General features: G+C 35.7%; 1 protein-coding gene across 1 annotated transcript in view; it reads right to left on the reverse strand.

Moving 5' to 3' along the window:
* LOC121428787 (discoidin domain-containing receptor 2-like) overlaps positions 1 to 21286 on the reverse strand; it is a 106151-nt gene extending 84865 nt beyond the window's left edge. The window contains exons 1-2 of the mRNA XM_041625621.1: positions 21222 to 21286; positions 5047 to 5127 (exon numbers count right to left, since the gene is read on the reverse strand). The gene's annotated coding sequence lies outside the window, so the exon portion shown is untranslated. The remainder of the gene's footprint in view (positions 1 to 5046; positions 5128 to 21221) is intronic.
* Positions 21287 to 21982: the final 696 nt, after the last annotated feature.

Below are 21982 nucleotides of genomic sequence, written 5' to 3' on the forward strand. Positions count from 1 at the left end.
AGTAATTCGAATTACTACACTACGTAAATAATTACGTAGTGTAGTAATTCCAATTACTACACCACCTAATTAATTACGTCGTGTAGTAAATAATTACTACACGACGTAATTCCGAATTACTGCTCAACGATTTAACGTCATGACGTTAAATGAATTAGTGTAGTGACGTTAAATCAACCAATGAGACCGTTCGTTATATGAGCGCAATGCGAAGAGCTGAGACTACAGAGTATTGTACAGGAACGTACCGGCAGGAAGTTAGTTGGATGTTCGACATTTGATATTCAAACTGTGAAGTTGGTTTGATATTCAGGATCGATATTCAAACGCCTGTGAAGCTGGACCAACATTCGATATATTCAGGGGTTTTGAAAGCTAAGGGGTTTTACAGGTGCAACACGTCTCGGGCAACCATAACAACACTGGCGTGCCCAAGTACGAGGACATTTAGGGGACAAACGTCAGTGAATAAAAGGGCAAGATTTTTTTTTCGAGATGCCCCCAGGGATACCCCGACGGCCTAGCCGGGTAACACGTATCCTGACTTGTAGAACTTGACTCGGGCAACCATATAAACACTAGTTTGACCCGGTGCATGCACATTTAGGGGGCTCAAATTAACAAATTAAAGGAATAAAGGTCTATTTATCGCATTTTGTTTATATTTTTTCCAAGGGGCCCATAGGCGGCGGAAGCGGGGGGGACGTGTCCCCCCCTAAATTTTAGGTGGGGGGGACGGTCCCCCCCTAAATTTTGTTTTGATAACCTTTTTTTTTTTTTTTTTTTTTTTTTTTGCTTCTCAAAAATTTTTTGGGCGCTTGTCCTATTTTTTACATGTGTCCATCCCAAAATTTCAGGTGGACACCCCCTAAATTTATTGGCTTCCGCCGCCAATGAAGGGGCCCCCAGGAATATCCCGACGGCCTATCCGGGGTAACCACCTACCCTAACTTGTAGAACTTGACTCGGTTACCCGGCGCATGCACATTAACGGGGGGCTAAAATTAACAAAACGGAATATTTCAAGCATGGGGAACCACGTTCCTGACTAATCTCTTAATTGGAGCCGCCAGTGGATAGTGTAAAAAAAACAAGGAAAGAGAGAATACATAATAGGAGAGAGAGAAGCGAAAGGGGGAGATTGGAAAGAAAAGGAGGGGGAACGGGAGAGAAAGAGAAGGGAGAACGGAGGGGTCATATCATTGTATGAACAGGATGTTTTATGATTGTGCCCGAGCATTAGGGCGAAGCTCAATGCGTGATAAGAACAAAAAGAGGGGGCACACAATGGCGCATGCAGCAAAATTTGCTTCGTAATAAGTCTCGAGCCAGCGAGAAAAAACACACCTTTAACTTTGAGATTGATTTTGACATGGTATGCATAAAATCACGTATCTTTCATCTTTCTTTCCATTCTTTCCTTTTATCATTTCCTATTGTTCTCGGTTGTAGAACATTTTTTTTTTTTTTTTGGGGGGGGGTCAGTACTATGCGGATCGGGTCCGTGGCAATGACAGGCTCGAATATTGGTCAAGCTTTACAAGCGTTTGAATATCGAACCTGAATATCAAACCAACTTCACAGTTTGAATATCAAATGTCGAACATCCAACTTCCTGCCGGTACGTTCCTGTACAATACTCTGTAGTCTCAGCTCTTCGCATTGCGCTCATATAACGAACGGTCTCATTGGTTGATTTAACGTCACTACACTAATTCATTTAACGTCATGACGTTAAATCGTTGAGCAGTAATTCGGAATTACGTCGTGTAGTAATTATTTACTACACGACGTAATTATTTAGTTAGTGTAGTAATTGGAATTACTACACTACGTAATTATTTACGTAGTGTAGTAATTCGAATTACTACACGACCTTAGTTATTTGATGTAGCGACACTAATTCATTTAACGTCATGACATTAAATCGTTGGGCAGTAATTCGGAATTGCGTCGTGTAGTAATTCGAATTACTACACTACGTAATTATTTACGTCGTGTAGTAATTCGAATTGCTACACTACGTAATTATTTACGTCGTGTAGTAAATTGAATTACGACACGACGTATATCCGTGTTTTTGACGGTCTCCTGCTTCCATAGAATTGAGTCAGCGAATGGAGTTGAAGAGCAGGAGCGAGGGGAAGAAAACTCAACATTTGGGGCAGGTCAGTGGATTGTCCGTCTTCAGGAGTGATGCAACAGAGTTTTAGGAGCAGTGAACGAGAAGGACTTAACAGTCATCTGATCGTTCGAGTCAACATAGTTGTCTGCCCTTGTTCACTACAGATGCAAATACTTTAGATTTCACTTGACTTGTACGTGTCCGTACATTGTACGTCCACATGAAACAGCGTGATAACCAGCAGGTCGTGACACGCTGCCCGACACGGAAGTTCTGGCGCACCATCGCCTGCCGACCCGGCCGGGTGATGAGAAGGTGCAACTTGTGCACACGTGCTCTTTCACCTGCTTTGATTCCCTTTTTACACGAGTTACATGTAGGATATCGAAGTATATTTTGGAGATCAGAAAGCAATTTCAAATATGATAACATATTGCATCATACAACTTACATTAATTTTGTGTAGAGTCACTGAATACTGTGTTTTAATAGGGAAAGGTTGATCTTCATGCTGGGCTTGAACGGTTAAAATTACGTCACTCACGTGCACGTCGTCTATAATTTAGGAGAACCACAAAATAAGCGTTATTCTAAGGTGTCATAGCTTTCTTATTTTATAACCGATTTCAATGAAATGTTCAGCATTATGCTATTTCTCTATTTATTCACATCAACATTTTTATGGGGTGGACTTGACTCTTATATTCAAATTCTAGCATTAGCACTACCGAATTTCCTTAGAAATGAAATACGAGGACAACTGATAGTAAACACAAGTTTCGCATGAATAAATTCATTCCAAACAGGATGTAATTTGTAGCAAAGCTCTTTACCACAAACCCTTACTAGTCCCATTGTAGTAGATCTTTTCGAGATCTTTGTTAACAAACAATGTGAGACAACTTCCCATTTCCATGCATCCCACATACATACTGCATGTTGACTTCACCCATTCACACTGCAAAAAGTTTTTCTAACACCTCTATTCCACTTTCAAATGTCTTCCTAAGGGTGGCAGCGGAAAATTACAGAACAAACAATAAAATTTATAAATACACTGTAAAACAAAATGAATAATGAAAGAAATATACAACAGAATAGAAGTTATACCTTTCCAAGGCAAAGGAAATGTTAAAAACTTAAGTGAAAGTATTTGTTTTTATGAAGTAAACAATTTATGTCATAGCAATATTGACCCTTTTTCATCAAATACACTGTAGGTTAAATAAAACCAAACCAAATAAAATAGATAAACACAATATTGATAAAATAAGATTTAACAAATCATACTAATGAAATCAATTGATATTTTTCAAAGCCAGCCTGAAACAGGACAGACAAGAAAGAGAATTTGTAAAGATTTTTTTGCCAACTTTTTTTTTCATTAGCAAGCAAGGATGTCAAAATAAAAAAGACATTTGATGAAGACATTGAATCAATGGTTATAAAAAGTTTTCTTCAGCATTTTCTTTTGTTGTGTAAATTGGTCTCGTGTTTACAAGATCTAAAACCTGTCAAGATATTTAGCATAAAGCCACTTAACTTTAATGCTGGAGAAGTATTAAAGTAATTTACTAATGTACCAAAATAGATTATCCTTCAATGGTTCTGTCATCTGTGTGTATAATAAAGAAATATACCAGGCAGGGATTATCCATTTTAAAGTAGGAAGTGTTCTGCTGAAAAGGATTTCCATTTTATACTAATCTCATCTTAGTTCCATTATTCTGGTTCTGATGTCATTCATACAAATTGCATTCTCATCAACTTTCATTTCCTCCAACTTTAAATAGCACACAAAGGTATGAGACTTTTTGGGTTGTCTACCATGATTTTGTAGACAGGAATTTACAAAAATATGTTATAACATAGAAGCTGATTTAATTCCCATTACTTAAACAGGGGTTTAGAGGAACTTTGTAAAAAAACTCCATTTGTGGTAAAAAAAATCCCAATTATATTAATGCACACAAATATCTGACAATATATTTTTCCCAACAAAAATACTTGTAATACTCATGAGGTTTTGAGCATATGGTCAGCACTCTATGATCCTCTGTGTGTATAAGAAGTAATTATAGTCATAAAAACCTCATCAACTTGGCTCTTATCTGGTGGCAATGAGGTCTAATTGCCCATTAGAGGGAGGTATTGGCTCAGAAGACTTAATTATCCTGCACTGCCACCATAGCAATTGAGCACTTGGTTGCGACCCAATTTGCATATATATTTGTAGACTGTGCAGAAGAATATTTTTATAGAAAGTTTTATTAGCCTGTTCAATATTTAATTTATAAGTTATCATGCGGAAACCAACTCTCGCATATTCAATGAGCTGTGACCTGTGACATGCAGACTCCGAATTCGAACTTAGCCTGTATTTTGGTGTCATCTACCTACACACCAAACATTTTAAAAATCTGTATTTCATAAGTTATCATGCGGAAACCAACTTGCATATTTAATGAGCTGCAACCTTTGACCTGCGGACTATAAATTCGAATTTAGCCTGTATTTTGGTGTTATCTACCTACACACCAACATTTTTAAAATCTGTTGAATATTTCATAAGTTATCATGCGGAAACCAACTCATATATTTAATGAGCTGTGACCTTTGACCTGCGGACTCCGAATTAGAAATGAGCCTGTATTTTGGTGTCATCTACCTACACATCAAAAATTATTAAAATCCATTCAATATTTGTTGAGTTATTGCGCGGAAACTAAGTGGGGGGGATGGACGGACAGACAGGGGCAATGCTTAATGGCCCCTCCGGACTTCGGACGTCTGCAGGGGCATAAAAAAAAGCTGCAGTTGTGTTGTCTCAAAAATCATTCATGACACTAGTGCAACAGTAGGGTTCTTTAATAACAGGTAGGGTATTATGGTTAATAATAAATGCATGTACATGTACGTACCTTCAATACTTGAAATCCTGTCAATGAAGTCCCATATTACTGTATCTTGATGTAGGTTTCCTCCACTGTATGAATATGTATCTGAAAGAAACGAAAATAGAGGTATGTTATAATATTATACACTAAATGTAAGGTTTTTGTATAAATATGTGGATATAAGAACCGGTCTCAAAATATTCAGAAAATGCAATAAAGAGCAAGTGCTGAAAGCTTCAGCAGGGATCAACATTAGCATTGGCCCGGTTGCTTGGGATAACTTAAATTGAGAGTCAGGCCACCAAAATTCTGTAAAAGCTCACACTTGGTGGCCCGGTTTGGCTATCAAAGTTTTGCTAAATTGTAATGTTTTCTATCGTTTAATGGCCACCAAATTTGCGGGCCACCAAAAATAGGAAATTAATGATTTTGGTGGACTGATCGTACCACCAAGAAACAGTTTAATAGCATGGAGCCTTTCGCTTCAGAATCACAAAAATTATATTTAAAAAATCTTATTTTATAATCCTGCTAAACAATGATACACCTGTAGTTCCAAGCACTAGACAAGGCGCACACAGTATTCAACCTGGTCTTCTAAATTCTTTGAGGGTCCCTTTGTGAATAGCAAACAGTTGAAGTGGACCTTTCTACCATGACCAAATGTAAATGACATTAATTTTTTCCCCCATTTTCCATAGCTTCAAGACAAACATTTACAGCATATAGGCCTATACTTATACATGTACAGGGTCATGCAACTCATTTTTGTTTACTCTTTATAGCCCCAAATCAGAAGTTCAGAACTCTTTACTTATCAACACAACAATAAGTGCTTTTATACCATCTCATAAAAACATATCTGTAAATTAAGAGGTAATCATAAACAAGCATCAAAAGACAAAACACAAGATAATTTTATCTGTGAATCTGCATTAGACTGAAAGTAAAAAAGATCTAGGCCTACATATTCTTTTTCACAACTTATCAAATTTTAAGTAAAAATTTATTTTAAAAAAAAATCAATTTTTCTCTAAGTCTATTCTTTTGGTAAAACAGAAATCTCTTTGATTTAAAAGAGGTACATGTATGCCCTACATAGATGTATGAAACATGTTATGCAATATGCATTTATCTGTTCTGAAAAATTGCTTGACTTGGCAAATATTGGACTTATATATTTTCAAGTATGTATCCCCCCTCCCCCTGCTTAAGAACAAGCAAAAGGTTTCCTAATTCTGAAAAACACCTCTACACTTTAATATTCAGGTACATGTAACATATAGTAGGCCTATTGTTTTGGAATAATTTGGAAATCACAATGGCAAAACATTCACGTACTTCAGGGTGGAATTCCTGGAGCTCCCATTTCAATTCATAATACTTGTTAATTTGCAATAACAACTTAAACTTAAAGCTACAAGTACAGTATACTGAAATCATTACATTTGATTGGTTGATGTAAACTTGCTTCAGAAATTGTGTGTTTGTCATTATAACAAGTCTTCAAGAAACAGGATAAAAAAACCTGCATATTTTCTCAGATCGGGTGGGTATGAAAGTATTTTATACATTCTGTACAGTGAAATATGGTCTAACCACATCAGAGAGGGACCCGCCTGTTACTGAAAGGCATGTGATAGCCTTGATAAAAGTAACAACATACATGCAGACAGTCCGCCAGTAATCAGGGAATAAATAAAGACACAATGAAATTTTGTGTTTACCTTAGGCTAAGAATTTTCCTGGGTTGTGTTTATTGAGAGGGACAAAGAAAAAAATTAAAACCACAAACTGTTTTAATAAACAAGACATTTTATTTCATTGATGAGTTACAATATAACTTTCTGATTTCTTTTGTTTGTTTTGAAAATCATTGGGCACCACTACCAAGATCCACATGGGGGCTAAATGCATGGTATTTGAAATAACTGAACATTATAGGCCCATGGACATCCAAGTGATCCAACAAAGATACATGTTTTTATGCCGCTCTCTATAAAATATTATTACCAAGGCTGTAGACAAGTCTCCACATGTTACTCATACATAGCCCTATTGTTTTCATATCCAAAATTTCAATTAAATCATTCAAATGAAACCCAACAGACATAGTACTTGGCGAAATTACGAGAGCTTTCGCAGAGATTTTGGTTGCAGGTATTTTGGCAATGTGAAAGCAATTTAGATGTATGGGAACTTTTAGCCCAGTGTGTCGTTGGGCGCAGGCGCCGTGGGTGGCTGCTGGACTAGTGATTTTGAATCTCGCGCCTTGCCTGCTTATACAGACCATACTGCTCATGCTCGTACCTTCAGGAACTTATCCCGAAAGGTATGTTTCGGGCGGTATGAATGCAGGAATAATTAATGGGTATTTTTTAGCCTAAAAAAGTTCTCACAATTTAACGGGGATTCTTATGATCAAGGCGGTTTGAAACCACCTAAAAAGACACTGAATAGGCCTCCTCCATGATATTACAGACCTTTAAAGAAGTCTTGACAAAGCTTTTTAGTTCTTGAATACCACAGCTAGTGCTGCAGAAGGTGAGATGAGGTGGATAGGGACACTGTTGGTATAAAAAAGTGAGACTCAAACATGTTATTGTCACTCTTTGTATTTAGTTTAATAGGTAGGTTTGTTGTGTCTTCTCCTTTGGTGGTCTTCAAAAGCAATGAATTATCACTCAGATGACAAGGCAAAGGGGTAGGTAGACCTACGATTACAGGTGTACAGATTTTGTTCATTTGATACCCCTTTCATAAACCAAATTAAAATGAATTAGGCGGCTAATAGCAGCATAATTTGGTCGTAAAATTGGAGGAGGACAAGAGTTATCCGCATTACTCTGATGCTGCTATTATCCGCATAATAGCGGCATCGGGATAAGATTTTGAGTTTATGAACGCATTTCCAAATAATGCGGATAATTGCCATGGTGCGGTCACAAGGTCACCCTTTTCGAACACAACCGCATCGGAGGGGGCGTGTCCAGTTGTCATGGCGATTACCCGCCTTTTTCAGGACGGGCGCTCGTAAAAATAATGCGGCTTATTTTTGGAGTTTATGAACGCAATTTTTAATGAATTATCCGCATTACTCTTAGGCGGCTAATTGGAGGATAGGTTTATGAAAAGGGTATGAGTCACTGACCCTTTCATCATGTATGAACAGGAACATACTTTCGTCTTTCAGAAAGAAACTAATTCATACACAACATAAAAGATCAACTCAATAACACTATCAAATGCCCCAAGTAATATTAGATTACCATTTCTTGAAAAAGGGGGGTACCTACATGTACATACATGTAGGTAAGGACTAGGTAATAAAAGTAAATCATAAAATGGCACACAGTATGGACTGGTGTATCCCAAGTGCGATTCCCTCTCCTGTCAACATTGTGAGTGGTTATCTTCAACACACTTCAAAGGACAGACTGGACAATCAATGAGTTCAAAAGAATGTGCATAACAATAGGAAAACCTCACAGCCTTCCAAAAAAGGCAGCATCTGAGAATAAAAGAAGTTTCTTTTCTGTTTATTGATCAACAGTGGCTGGGAAAAGTCTTTGAAGTGGGTGGGTGCCATAGTATTAGTGTGTGGTTTACAATGTTCGATTCCACCCATAATTCTGAGAAATAACACAAGTATGCATAGCAGACTAGATGAGCCTTAATTGCTACCAGAAGAGTGAATCAATGACTGAAATCAATGTAATTAAAAACATGAATAGTTTTCGAAGAAATAGATTACAGTTAGTTGATAAAGTGTATGTTAGAAACAGGGAAACAACCCCATTTGTGTCAGGTAACATACTTTTTTCATAGGGGCCAAATTGACTTTTTTAACACTGTCTTTATAATAAATAATGACACTATCATGCATCAATTTCTCTCTTTGCTGCTGGCACTCGACATGGGCGTTTACATGTATGATTAAAAACAAACATCCCCCCCGAAAAAATATTTCTAAAAGAATTACAACAACTACACAAAAAATAAAGAATCTGGAAACATACATAGATGTACAGTATCTACATACTTTTGACAAATTGGTTTCGATTGCTATTAAACACTTGTACACATTAATTTTATTGTTTATCCTCTTAAACTGGTTTGGTGGTGGTGCATGTCATTTGGACAATACAGGTTATCACCGCCTCACTGACTCAACATGGGTAAAAAAATCAATAGGAACAACGATTAGCACACCCACTGAAGTCAGCGAATAAAAGAATACTATTGAGGAAAATACACAAAAATCAATGACAAATTCGTGAATGGGAAGACAGGTGCAATCCGGGCTAATGCTGGTATTTATGAAAGATGTGGTGTAAGCAAAATATAAAGCATTCCTCAAGGGTGATGTCATATCTGTTGTTGTTGACTTGTTTTTAACTTTATTATTACAAGACCCTATAAGATTATGCTGTACAGTATGTTATCACACATCAATATGTACATGTACACAGTTGCAGAAATAACTATCGGCAAATAGAAATAGAATTAAAGGATTTCACTGGAATAAATTCCAAATAAAATTAACAAAAAAATATGCACAGGCATGGAGCATTGGAGGTAGACTTTCTACCTTCATGGTAAATGCCACTTGGCTACCCTTGGGCCCTACAGAGATTGTGCCAAAAGGTTGTGGCGCAATGCGCCACAACCCGTCATCCAACAAGGTACAGCTACAGAATTTTCAATATAGGAATTCATATGCTTTCAGTCTAGTTATTATCCTAATCCCACTTTGGTTTCAGACTACGATATCAGATTGTGCTAGCACTACAAAAAGTGTGGTAATACCTAACCCAGCTATTGTGGTGCTAGGAGCCGTAGTCTGAAACCTTTCCATTTTTTGCATGGAATTTCTGTAATGATCATCCAAATTGTGAAAACCACAAGGTATTTTCAATTGGTCTAATGCCAATTATCAAATCGTCCACTATCCACATGGTCTAATTGCCATTTCGTCCACTGACCATTTTGTCTAATAACCCGTTGGTACAATAGCCATTTAGTATGGTCATTTGAAAATAAAATAGATATTAGACCAACTGGTTATGAGACAAACAGGGCTCTGGGGAAAAAAATTTACTGGGGTGCTGATGTAAATTTGAAAAGAAAAAAAAGAAGTTTTCATGACAAAATGAAGATCAAATTTGAAAAGAAAAAAAAAAGGGTTTCACTAAAAAATGAAAGTGATTTTGGTTACATTTTTAATTTCTTACACATCTTCCAGAATACCTGGGGGTGCTGCCTATGGGGAATAATACACAAAGCACCCCAAGGAAATTTGGGGGGGTACTTCAGCAACCCCGCTTCCTAGGACCATGGAGATGAAATGGTCAATCTTTCGCTGATTGGTAAGATATGTGTAATCAAATCTCTTATCCTCCCTCAATTGTTATATCTTTTTTCTGTTCTCAGTATAAAGATACCACAGTCATTTTTTAAGGAACTTAATAGTCTGTTCTTTAAATTTATTTGGAGTGGTGGTAATGATAGGGTTAAGAGATCATTTATGTGTAATGATTATACTCAGTGTGGACTAAAGATGATTGATCCTTATTCATTTGCTCTATCCCAAAAAATGACATGGGTCAAACACCTACTTGATGATAATTTTGAGTCTGTTTGGAAATCAATTGAAATCTCAGCTCTAGAAAAATTTCATAGTGATCCTAATATTTTGTGGAAATCATATGCCCCAGAAACCGTTTTACAATCTTTAGGTAATTCCCAAATTGCAGATTCGCTTCGTTCATGGTATTATTTCAGAGAATATGCTTCTATAGAATCATTTCATTGTAAATTTTCTGAGATGGGGCATTGCCAATTCTTATGGTTTAATAGATTAATTCGATCAAAATCCAAAAAATACTTCTATTATGAATCTTGGCATGAGAAGAATGTTGTTGTAATTTCAGACTTATTGAATCCACCTCATCCTGGACATAAACTGTTTGAAGAACTTATTTTAGATTTTGATATTCCTGTGTCTGATAGGAGAAAATACAATTTTTTAATGAAAAATATTCCAATGGAGTGGTTTAATAGAACAGTTTTGACTAATGTACACGTTCATGATATTTTGATTACTAAACTGATTACTGCGAAAAAAGTACCATGTTATGCCTATAAAATTTTGAATGTGCAATATCTTCCAGATAGACGGTACAACTACTGGAATGAATGCCTATCAATCCCTGTACCCACTTTGTGGGAAAAGGTACATAAAGCCAATTTCTTTTGTACTATCGATACTAAACTCCGTTCCTTTTACTTTAAGATTTTTCATAATACTATAGCTCTAAATGCATTTCTGTATAAAATCAAAAGGAAAGATTTACCAAACTGTACATTTTGTGATAATGAAGAGGAATCAATAATTCATCTGTTTTGTGACTGTGATAAGGTTACCCCAATTTGGAATCTTCTATTGACTACGATAAAAAAACATATTTCAGATTTCAATCTCACTAATTTTCAAAAATTGTTTGGTGTATCAACGGATAGATTTGTTACTTACCTTTTACTATTGGCCAAATATTATATTTATATTTGTAAATTCAAGAACACCTTACCAAATGTGGATTTATTTAAAAGTTTTGTGAAGAAACAAAAGGAAATTGAGCATCACCTAGCCAAGAAAAGAAACAAACTCACTGTACACTTTAAGAAGTGGCGATTTGATATATGATTTTTATTTTAGATACAGGTAGTTCCCCCTTTTCCATTCTCTTTGTTTTTGTATCTTAAATTGAGACTTGTACAATGCACAGAGTAATATGCTACAATTGATTATACATGTAAATTTATCTCGATGTGTATTCCCTTTAGAGTAACCTGTATCGTCCAATGTTTTATTTTGATTTATGTCACCCTTTTTATTTTTTTTCCATTTATTTTTTTATTTCATCTTTGTTTTGTGATTTTACTGCTTTTGAACTGTTTCAAATCATTCCAATTACCTGTAAATATTGTGATTATATGTGATTTTGAATACCAATAAAACACATAATTAAAAAAAAAAAAAAAAAAAAAAAAAAAAAAAAAAGAACGAATAGGTGATTAGACGAAGTGATCATTGGACCAAATGGTTGTTAGACAAAATGTTGATGCACGTAATGGCATGAGACTAAATGAAGGTAGACCATGTGGTGACAGTGGACGAATTGGCAATTCACCATGTCATTTATTCACATCAACTCGATTAAAGCTGTGCTGGGAATATTTTGCAATTTCAAAGAATTATGCAATTTTACCAAACCTGTGCACTGTTTGGCCAAAAGATGGCGAACCATAACCAAAATCTGCAGAACTAGCAACATGTAGGCTATTGGATACCTGAAATCCATTTTGGGGGAGAAGTTTTTTAACATTTTCTAATTAAAAAAAAAACTTTTCCTCATACATAGTGAATACAAAGGCCAGCGGAACAATCAACTAAACAAAGACTGAAGCTTTTGGTCGAGTAGATTGTAACTGCAGAATTTGATTTGGTAGGCTCTATGCTGCAGACTTGTAATGCTGGTGCATATAAAACAGAAATTTAAAAATTTAATCTACGTACATTACTACAAACCCAAGAATGATTTGAAAACACTTCACCTATTATCAACAAAGCAAAAAAAAATAGCTCTTTGCAAAATGAAGTGGACAAGACCATACAACTGTAGAAGAGATGGAAAGCAAAATGCTGTCATCAAAACCTCATTACTCTTAGCATCTTGGGAGAAATGGATACCACCAGTGGCCTAAGCAATGACATCAATCATGGAATTTTGACATGAAGAAATTATGCACTATTATATGCTTTTCACACTGCATTTCCTTAACCCCATACTATCCTTAACCCCGGGCTATCCTTAACCCCATACTATCTTTTTTCGATTCACACCATCTTTCTTAACCCCATACTATCTTTTTTTCGATTCACACTGTCTTTCTTAACCCCATACTATCTGCTCAACCGTGGTTAATGCCTTAACCCCAGACTATCCCTCAGCTCATGAATACTGATGGTTTTACCACACAGAGCGTGATTAACGTGCAATTCGACTTCTGTGATTGGCTAATGCTTAGTCCCACTTTCCTTAGCCCTGTTTCGTTTTCACACTGCATCTCTTAGCACCGCAATTGTGGTGCTAGCACCACAATAAGCCGGCTAACCCTGCTTTTTTGCAGGGCCAGATAGTACCGTACTATTTACCGTGCTAGCCCACTTTGCTAAAACGTAGAGTGAAAACGAAGTGGGCTAAGCTTAACCCCGGGAAATTGGTGGGGCTAAGACCCCCCCTTAGCCCCACCAATTAAGGACAAAAAGTACAGTGTGAAAAGCATATTACTTGTTAAATGGGTAGCATTGGTCCCGGGTTCAGTTAATGGAGAGAAAAAGTAGGAGGGTCACAAGACAAAATACATGAACATGTATCAAGATTTCCTAGCATTCCAAGGCAATAAAATGTGATTGATTTGGGTGCCCATCTGGGGGGGGGGGGGGCAGCCAAATGTATTGCTGTACACATGCGTGGCTAAATTATTTCCAAACACCCCCTAAACAAGTTTTTCTCTGTGTGCAATATAACTCCCCAAACAAGTTTTTAATGGGCTTTATTTTCACATTTTGGCCCCTAAACAAGTTATCGCCAGATTATGACCCCGGTAAAAAAGCTTGGGGGAAAAAAACATGTACCCTAAACATGTTTGGCTAGTCTTAAAAAAAACCTTTGTTTTGAAAAAAAAACATAACCTAAATACATTTGACCCTGCGATTGACCATTGACCAGTCTTTCAAAACTACCCCTTTTTTTTAATCGGTATTTTTTATACCCTTTAGCGAGTGCACGCATGGCCTGCAGCCAAAACTGAAAAAACACCATTTTAAACGTGTTTTTGGGGTCACGTGTGTGTACAGCAATATATTTGACTGCCCCCCCCAGGCCATCTGTGTCCTGTTTCATAATGAACAAATGCACAATTTCTACCTAGTAAACTTCTTATATTTTGTTTATACATCTTCAAACACCTCTCTTTATACATGTACAGTGTTAGTACATTCTTTAGTTGAGCTATATATATTAAGTATTATAAATGTATGGCAGGCTGCTGATGCTGAATTTCTCATCCCTCATTCAAAGTCATGGCCTATCATGTTGAATATCTTTGCAATAAGTGTGAGCTGGTTAGCAGAGGAAGTTGTTGATGTGGTAGAGTGGTTTGATATTTCCTCTGCTTTCCCCTTCGCATGCTGTCAAATCTATGAAAAGCTTCCTGATATCGTACATGTACATGTAGGTCCATGCCGATTCTGAGACACTCGGGCCCTAAAGTGCTGTCCACTTAAAATGGATTTATACATGAGGTGGGGGCTGGAGCACTCTGCTTTACCCCCCCCCCCAAAAAAAAAATAGTAAATAAATAAATAATAATAATAATAAATGAATAAATAGACAAATAAATATATAAACAAATAATAACAAATACATGAGAATTGAGAAACACAAATTTAGAATGAACATATACACTGCACATGTCGGATGTAAAAAAATAATAAAAGCTATAAAAAAAATCTCCACTCCTATGCTTGTCTTGATTTTTTGAAAAGTGTTATTTTAATCTAAATACAAATCAATAAAGCCTTTTTCAAGTTTGGTAAATTCTGGGATGCCCATCAGACACTAATAATGTATACTTTTTTTAATGTATTTGTATTTCACATCATTAGAACCTACAATAAATTGAATTAAATACACAGATTTTATTGAAAATTTACCTATGATCTGGGAAAAACTTTGACAGTTCCTACATGTAATTCCCATCAATGCAAGTAGGCTGGTAGAAAGCCTTCAAGAGGACAAGAGATTTCTGAAAAACTGCTTCAGTAGTAGGGATTATTTGAAGCATTTCAGGTGCCTGTTTCATAAAACTTGTAATAATAACTAACTTGCAATGACAGTTATTGTACAACGCCTACTTAGCTTGTTGTACGCGATCAAATGGGAGGCTGAATGTTACACATTCGTACCGTTGCACACAAGACGTACCATCCAAAATGTACCGTCCAAAATGTACCATTGCACGGCTTTAGGAGGTGACGTCACAATGCGATTTCATTGAATAAGGTTACAATGCGCGTACAGCCCACTGGCTAAATGCGCAATGCTGTCCAAGATCTTGTGGGCCCGGCTTGTGGGATTTTGCTTTTTGCTTTCAATATTTTTGCACCCTTTTCATAGATTACTGGAGGGAAAAACTCTTGTGTTTTTTCATATTTTCGCTAGATTCCGAGGCGTTGTACAACACAAATAGCGAATATTCTTATTCGTGCAATGGTGCGAGATTTTGCATTCGGTGAAAGAAAGAAACGCTCTATTCAACTCGGCTAACGCCTCGTTGAATATAGCATCTTTCTTTCACCTCATGCGAAATCTCGCACCATCGCACTCATGCCTATTCGCTATTTGTATAATGACAGCTACTGAAATCCATTAATCTGATTGAAAAATTAAAATTTGTGAGAAAGAAAAGTGAGATAGCCAAAAATAAGTTTTAAATTACCTGTACTAAATATATGTACATGTAATCTTGTGATGAATTTGGTAATCACTGTCAAGCGCAAAGGTAAAATCCTAACAGTAGGCCCAAAGCTTAAAGCTACTAAAATTTAGGTTCTGAAATAAAAATTCTAACTTTGATAATAAATTGTTGGAAGCAATCCTACACACTAGAATGCTTTAATATTTCATAACAAGATTTAATTTTAGAAATAATTAACACTGGCTTGCAAATATTAATATCTTTTAATTAAAACAAAAAAATTTTCCTGAGCAGTTTAGCTAACACAGGAAACATAATGTGGGACCACACTTTATCATTAATGACATGCATTTTTCAGTTTTATTTCTGATCTTCATATTTGCTCATTACTCTGTAATTACACATTTTGCTGAAAAAATGGCACAGTTTGCAAATATCATTTATTTCAAGTTTTTACAATTCTATGCAGCAGTTTGTTTAATTTTGTGAACATTTATTTCTGTAATTACCAGTGCCTGAGTATATCTTTAAACAAAAATTACATACATGTACAAATAGAAAACTCCAAAGTAGGTAAAAATTGAGCAGTCAATATATCTGTTAGTGTGTATTAAATTCAAATATTAGTATTCTGTGTTAAAAAATTTTCAATTTGTGCCTTCTGAATTACAAATTATTGGTCCAATATCAATTAATTTTTTTTCTTTAGGGCCATTCCACAAAATACATCTATGTACGTCTGACCCCCTATGTGTCGGCCCTTCATAATATTTTTCTGTCCGATTTCTTGTTCATTTCACAGTCTGTAATGTTCTCAAAGGATCATGACTTTAGTCAGTTTATGAAGTGAAGTATGACTTGAGTAAAATGGGGGTTGGATGTACCATGGACCCTACTACATGTACTTGTGGTAGGGTCCATGAACATACAAAAAGGTTGATAATTTTATGGAATTGCCCTTCGTATTATGAGGAAACACCTACAGATGTACCAAGCAGATTATTTCCCACAGTTCTCACTATCTGGCTGCACTTGAGCTCTGCCGTCAAAGATGAAATATGAACCAGCCAGCATAAACAAGGCACGCAGGTGCATGTGTCAGGGAAAATGGTCCTCACACACAAACAGTCCCATTACGGATCACAAGGGACCCGGTCTCATTAAACTCATTATAACAATGCTGGAAATTCACGAAAAATATGTTCTTGCCAATCAAATGGCAGGTTTCCAGTAGCTTATAACAGTGTTATATACATGTAGCATCCGTTGATCACAAGGTTTATAAAACCAAGTAATGTGTAATATCCGTCTATATATTTGTGACATCTCCAGTTTCTAAAATATTTTTCTGACATTCAATAGGGTGTCCTGTAGCAAAGTCAATACATAGTGTATAAAGGCCTATACAATGTAGAAGCATGTATTACACAGGCTCCTATCCGGAGGGGGGGGGGGTTCTGGGAATTTGCATTTATAACCCTCATCCCAGGAAAAATCAATCAAAAAAATAAGGAAACGCAGACTTTTACTTCACATGTATGATTATAATGACTGTCAAAGTTATCATTGAGTTGAAAACTGTGTTGCTATGTCAGTGCTTGAAGCATTCATTTTTGGTCCACAGGGTCAATGACAAAATAATATTGAATTGAGGGGGGGGTATATGTTTTTGAGTCCCTGAAATTGTACCCTTATTAATTCTCATCAACTCTCAAGTTTTATTTGTAGAGGGTGATTTGAACCTATGCGCAGAGCTACCCTGTTGACTGTAATATAAATGCTTCTTATAGACTGGATATGGAAATAAAGGGACAATTAAATCCCAGGATCATGGTGAAATACCAACTCAAAAAAATCAAAATGACCTCTGCTGATAACAGCATGGGGTCAATGCAACTCAGCTCTGATATCAGACTAGACTTCAACACAGACGTTTGTATGATCTGCACACACATCATAGAAATCATGCATACATGTAGATAAGGATTTATTTTATCTCCCAGAAATTAAATTTGAATTTAATAATAAATTTCAAATCCCAAGGCAAAATTCCAATCAAGAATATCATCAATCAAGTTCATTATTTATATAGGCATATTTCATACAGTATATTCATTATTGGATTTTTGCAGGGGGTGTTCTCTTATTCCTAATAGTCATTATACAATAATTTAGTTTCTTTTTAAATGAGTACTTTCAACATGGTATAACAAGATGAGAGTGATTTTACTGTCAATAAATTGGAACAATCATGGAGCTACAAACACAACAATACATGCAGTAGCCTGCATATTTACTATTGTTCAACTTATTCTTTTTCTTGAAATTAATAGTTAAGTGCCAAATTTTCCAATTACATCCATATTCCAAACTCATTTTTCAAAATTAAGATGCTTCATTATATCAAAATCAATCCCATCATCAATTTTTCCCCCAGATCAGCGCCTGATAACAAAGACTGCAAGCCTGTCTAGTGGGATTGGAAATTCTTATCAGTTACCATGGGAACGAGAAACCTAAGGTCAACCTGTTTGGCTTCGAGTTTTACAGTGAATTTGAGAAAGAATGTGGAGAAAGAACTTAGTATGTAACCTCTGCCTGGTATTTTTTTTAGTGGGGGGGACAGGAATGTTTGCATGAGTTTATCTTTTAGTTTATAATTTCGTTAAATGAAAGTTCTACCTACAATTATTGATTTCAATGGAAAACAATTACTGAGGTTAATCCTAATTTCTGCTCGTAAGAAATAAGGTCTATAATTTACACAGTGTCCAACATTTTGTGGAGTGTGATGTAATAAGAAGCTAATATCATGTATATATGTTGGGTAAATCATTAATATTTTTGTCAAGTCTTGACCTCAAACTACAAAGTTTGTATCAAATCAAAGCTTCTTTACTGTCTAATGGTTGACAATCACTTTATCAATGCAACTGACCTGCAATACAAGGTCAAGAAGACTTGTTTTTTTATGAGAGGGAGAAATAATTCAAAAATTCATTTTCACTTCCGCAACAATTCTTCTGGTTTGATAAACATTTTCTTCAGATATTCTCCATTTCGAAGTACATGTTACATGTGTCAAAAACAGGAATTGCGATTTCTATGTTTGTAATGTTGAAAATGATACTTTTCTTTTTTATCACACAAGCCCGGCAGGCTTGATCAAAATGACACAAAGGTCAGTAACATTTTATACACTGTATCAACCATTTGTAAATAAATTGATTTTAAAATGCTTTACAGATGTATACAGCAGATATAAGGTCAACATGAGCTAGAAATGCAGGTAATCATAACACAAGTAATGAATAAAATTTACATTTTTTACAAAAAAAGTGGCTAAATTTTGGTGGAATAAACCCAATAGTATACCATTGATATTGACCTGGTTGGCATTTCTTTTCTTTAAATTATTATTACAATAGCTGAATAGTTCCTCCATATACACGTACATGTAAACTCAACACTAATAACTTCAACCCTAAAGCCTACTCAAGAAAAAAAAGTTGATATTCAGTGTACTTTGTATGCTTGTTCAGTTTTAAACAAGTAGATCTAGTCTAACATGAGATGTAAAAAGTACTCTATTTTGCTTTAACATGTAGATTTACAAAAAATGATTTGAAAAAACAGTTGAGACTTGATCTTTGCACAACTCAATAATATGCATACATTTATGTACCTCAAGTGATGTTCATGCAGGCTCCACCCTCCACTCCACTTTACTGCTACACTACGCTCCACCTACCCGAACCTCAAGGTACAAACTCGCTCTCACACTCTGAGTGGCAAAGGTGGAGAAAAAATTAACCTTGAGGACTTTGTGATGATATTTCTTAGTATTTTGACATATCATCATGAAGTCTTGAAACCCTTGCCATAGGCATATAAGCGAGACTTGTCAACAAAGAAATCCATCTTTGAAGATAGAAATCATGTAAATTTGTTTAATTTCATTTATCTATACACCTTCATACATGTACGTCTTATGCATATGAAGGTGCAAAAAATAGTTGATAAAAATTTGAAAAATGAGAGGTTTCAAATAGTAAAATTTAAAACTTGATTATAAATAATTATTGTAATATTAATTATTTATATTTATAATCAAGTTTCAAATTTATTATTTGTTAAATGATGATTTTTATCTATAAATTGTTCTTCAAAACATGAATTTTGTAACATCGCTTATTGAAGCTACGTCATAACGAAGCGGTTCAAGGGTCAAGCCTATTGTATGTGCGGTGTTTACAGGATGGGGATTTCAATGAGATTGGTCTGGCAAGAAACTTCTCATTTTTCACATTTTTATCAACTATTTTTTTGCACCTTCATACGCATTAGGCATATGAATGTGTATAGATAAATGAAATCAAACAAATTTACATGATTTCTATCTTCAAAGATGTATTTCCTGGGGAAATCCATCTTTGTTGACAATTCTCGCCTATATATGCCTATGGCAAGGGTTTCAAGGCTTCATGATGAAGAAGTAACTAAATATTAAAACTATCACAAAGTCCTCAAGGCTAGGAAAAAATGCACATTTATTGTAAAAATCCTACACCAAAACTAGCTCAAAAAGAGTAAGAAGCTTTAATAATTTGTTACATTTCATCTTAATTTCTCTCCATATCCATCCTCCAGGTAGCCTAAAAAATTGGTGATTTAGAGCCAACATCGAGTTCCTCTCAAATAAATAACTCACTGCTGATTTCAAAACATTGCATGCATGCGCATGCCAAGGGTCTGAGCTCGGACCCTTTTAAGAGACTAATGAGAGATTTGTTGACTTACTTCAATTTTTCATTGTCTTCATCAAATACACCAGACGGTGGACTGTACTGTTTCCAGAAGAAGAAGAAATGAATTATACAATATTTCAATTATTACAGTTTCCTATGACTACAACCTTTGACAAAAACACATTGATGCCCGATTCCATGAGGATTAGGCCTAAATTAGGCTTAACTTTTTAGTTTTGTGTGAGTTTCAAACATGTCTTTAATAATTTTTTAATGTCTATATGTACATGTATCTGTCACTTATCAGTGAGTTGGGCACCAGTATCCATTCTTTACTGTTGAATATTGGGATTGCTGAGATAAATACCAGAGCTACCAAGTCTCACGCATGAGACTCAATCATTTTGGACTCTTGTTCATCCTCTCAAATCTCTGTCTCACTCACGCAACTATCACAGCCTATCCCCATAAATATTGTACACAAATAACACAATGTCCCGTATGTGATCTCACTCAGATTCACAGAAAATCTCACGCATAGCTGGTCTTTGAACTTGGAATCTTTGAAATACAAATAATTTTTTTTAGCTGAATACAAAATTCTCTATTTTGCACAGTGCCAGCCACGCGCCAGTGCTTAATGCTTGAAACACAGTACCATACGTCACGCCACGGCCCACGGGCACGGTATCGCCCGCCTGAGCGGCCCGGGTCGAACAACAACCCAGACCTGAAGCCTACAAATCAGCCATAGCCAATGTGACCCGAGCCAATTCTTTGTGGCATTTCTTTGTGTCACACTTACATTTAGTATCAATAATCACACTATTTTACATTGAACATGAATAACCGTGTTAGTTTATTATGAAACAATGTTTTCAGTTATCATGGAAAGATTTTACTCACTTTTTTAATCTTTTCACTTCACGATATAACTTCAGCGCTGCATCAGCTAACCAATTTAGTGTACAGAGGGCGCCATACAAACTTCTTAATGTAAACGAATTAATCATTTTGTAAAGAACGTTTCTCGATGAAATTTGTTACCTAATTGTTTGTTAGTTTTTTTCTTTCTTTTTTTTGTTGCCTTTTTGGTTATTACCGGATAAATTATGAAAGTGCTGCTTTGTTGGCCAAATTCATTATCATTTTAATGCCCCAGATGGTTATGGCAAATTCGATAGGTATAGATGTATTGGTATTCATGAAGCTCAGTATTTGGAAATATACACATATTTTCGGGTTTAAATTAATCTCTGGTTTTAAGTTGTGGTTTAAATTTGGAAAGTCAGTTGTTACATAAATCTCTAACATTATACGTTCATGCAATGTATCAGCTCATTTGACTCTCAAAACATTATTAACTGCCTGTGAAGGATAAGTATGGCAGTTGTAAAGAGCACAGTAAACATGAGAAGCATTAACTGTAAACAAAATTTTCAAACGTTTGGCTTCCAACAATTTTAGCACAGAGGGGATGGTCTAAGTTAAACCCGACTTCAGAATACGGGCCATAGTATGTAAAACTATAGGACATCATGGGCAAGCATTCGACCTATCGAAATATTAGTTGCCGTGTATCTAATGAGTATATATCCAGGGGCGGATCCAGCTTTCACCAATAGGTGGGGCCCGGAATTTTTTTCAGCCATATTTCCCTCAATCGG

This window comes from Lytechinus variegatus, chromosome 15 (assembly GCF_018143015.1).
Source record: "Lytechinus variegatus isolate NC3 chromosome 15, Lvar_3.0, whole genome shotgun sequence".
Taxonomy (NCBI): Eukaryota; Metazoa; Echinodermata; class Echinoidea; order Temnopleuroida; family Toxopneustidae; genus Lytechinus; species Lytechinus variegatus.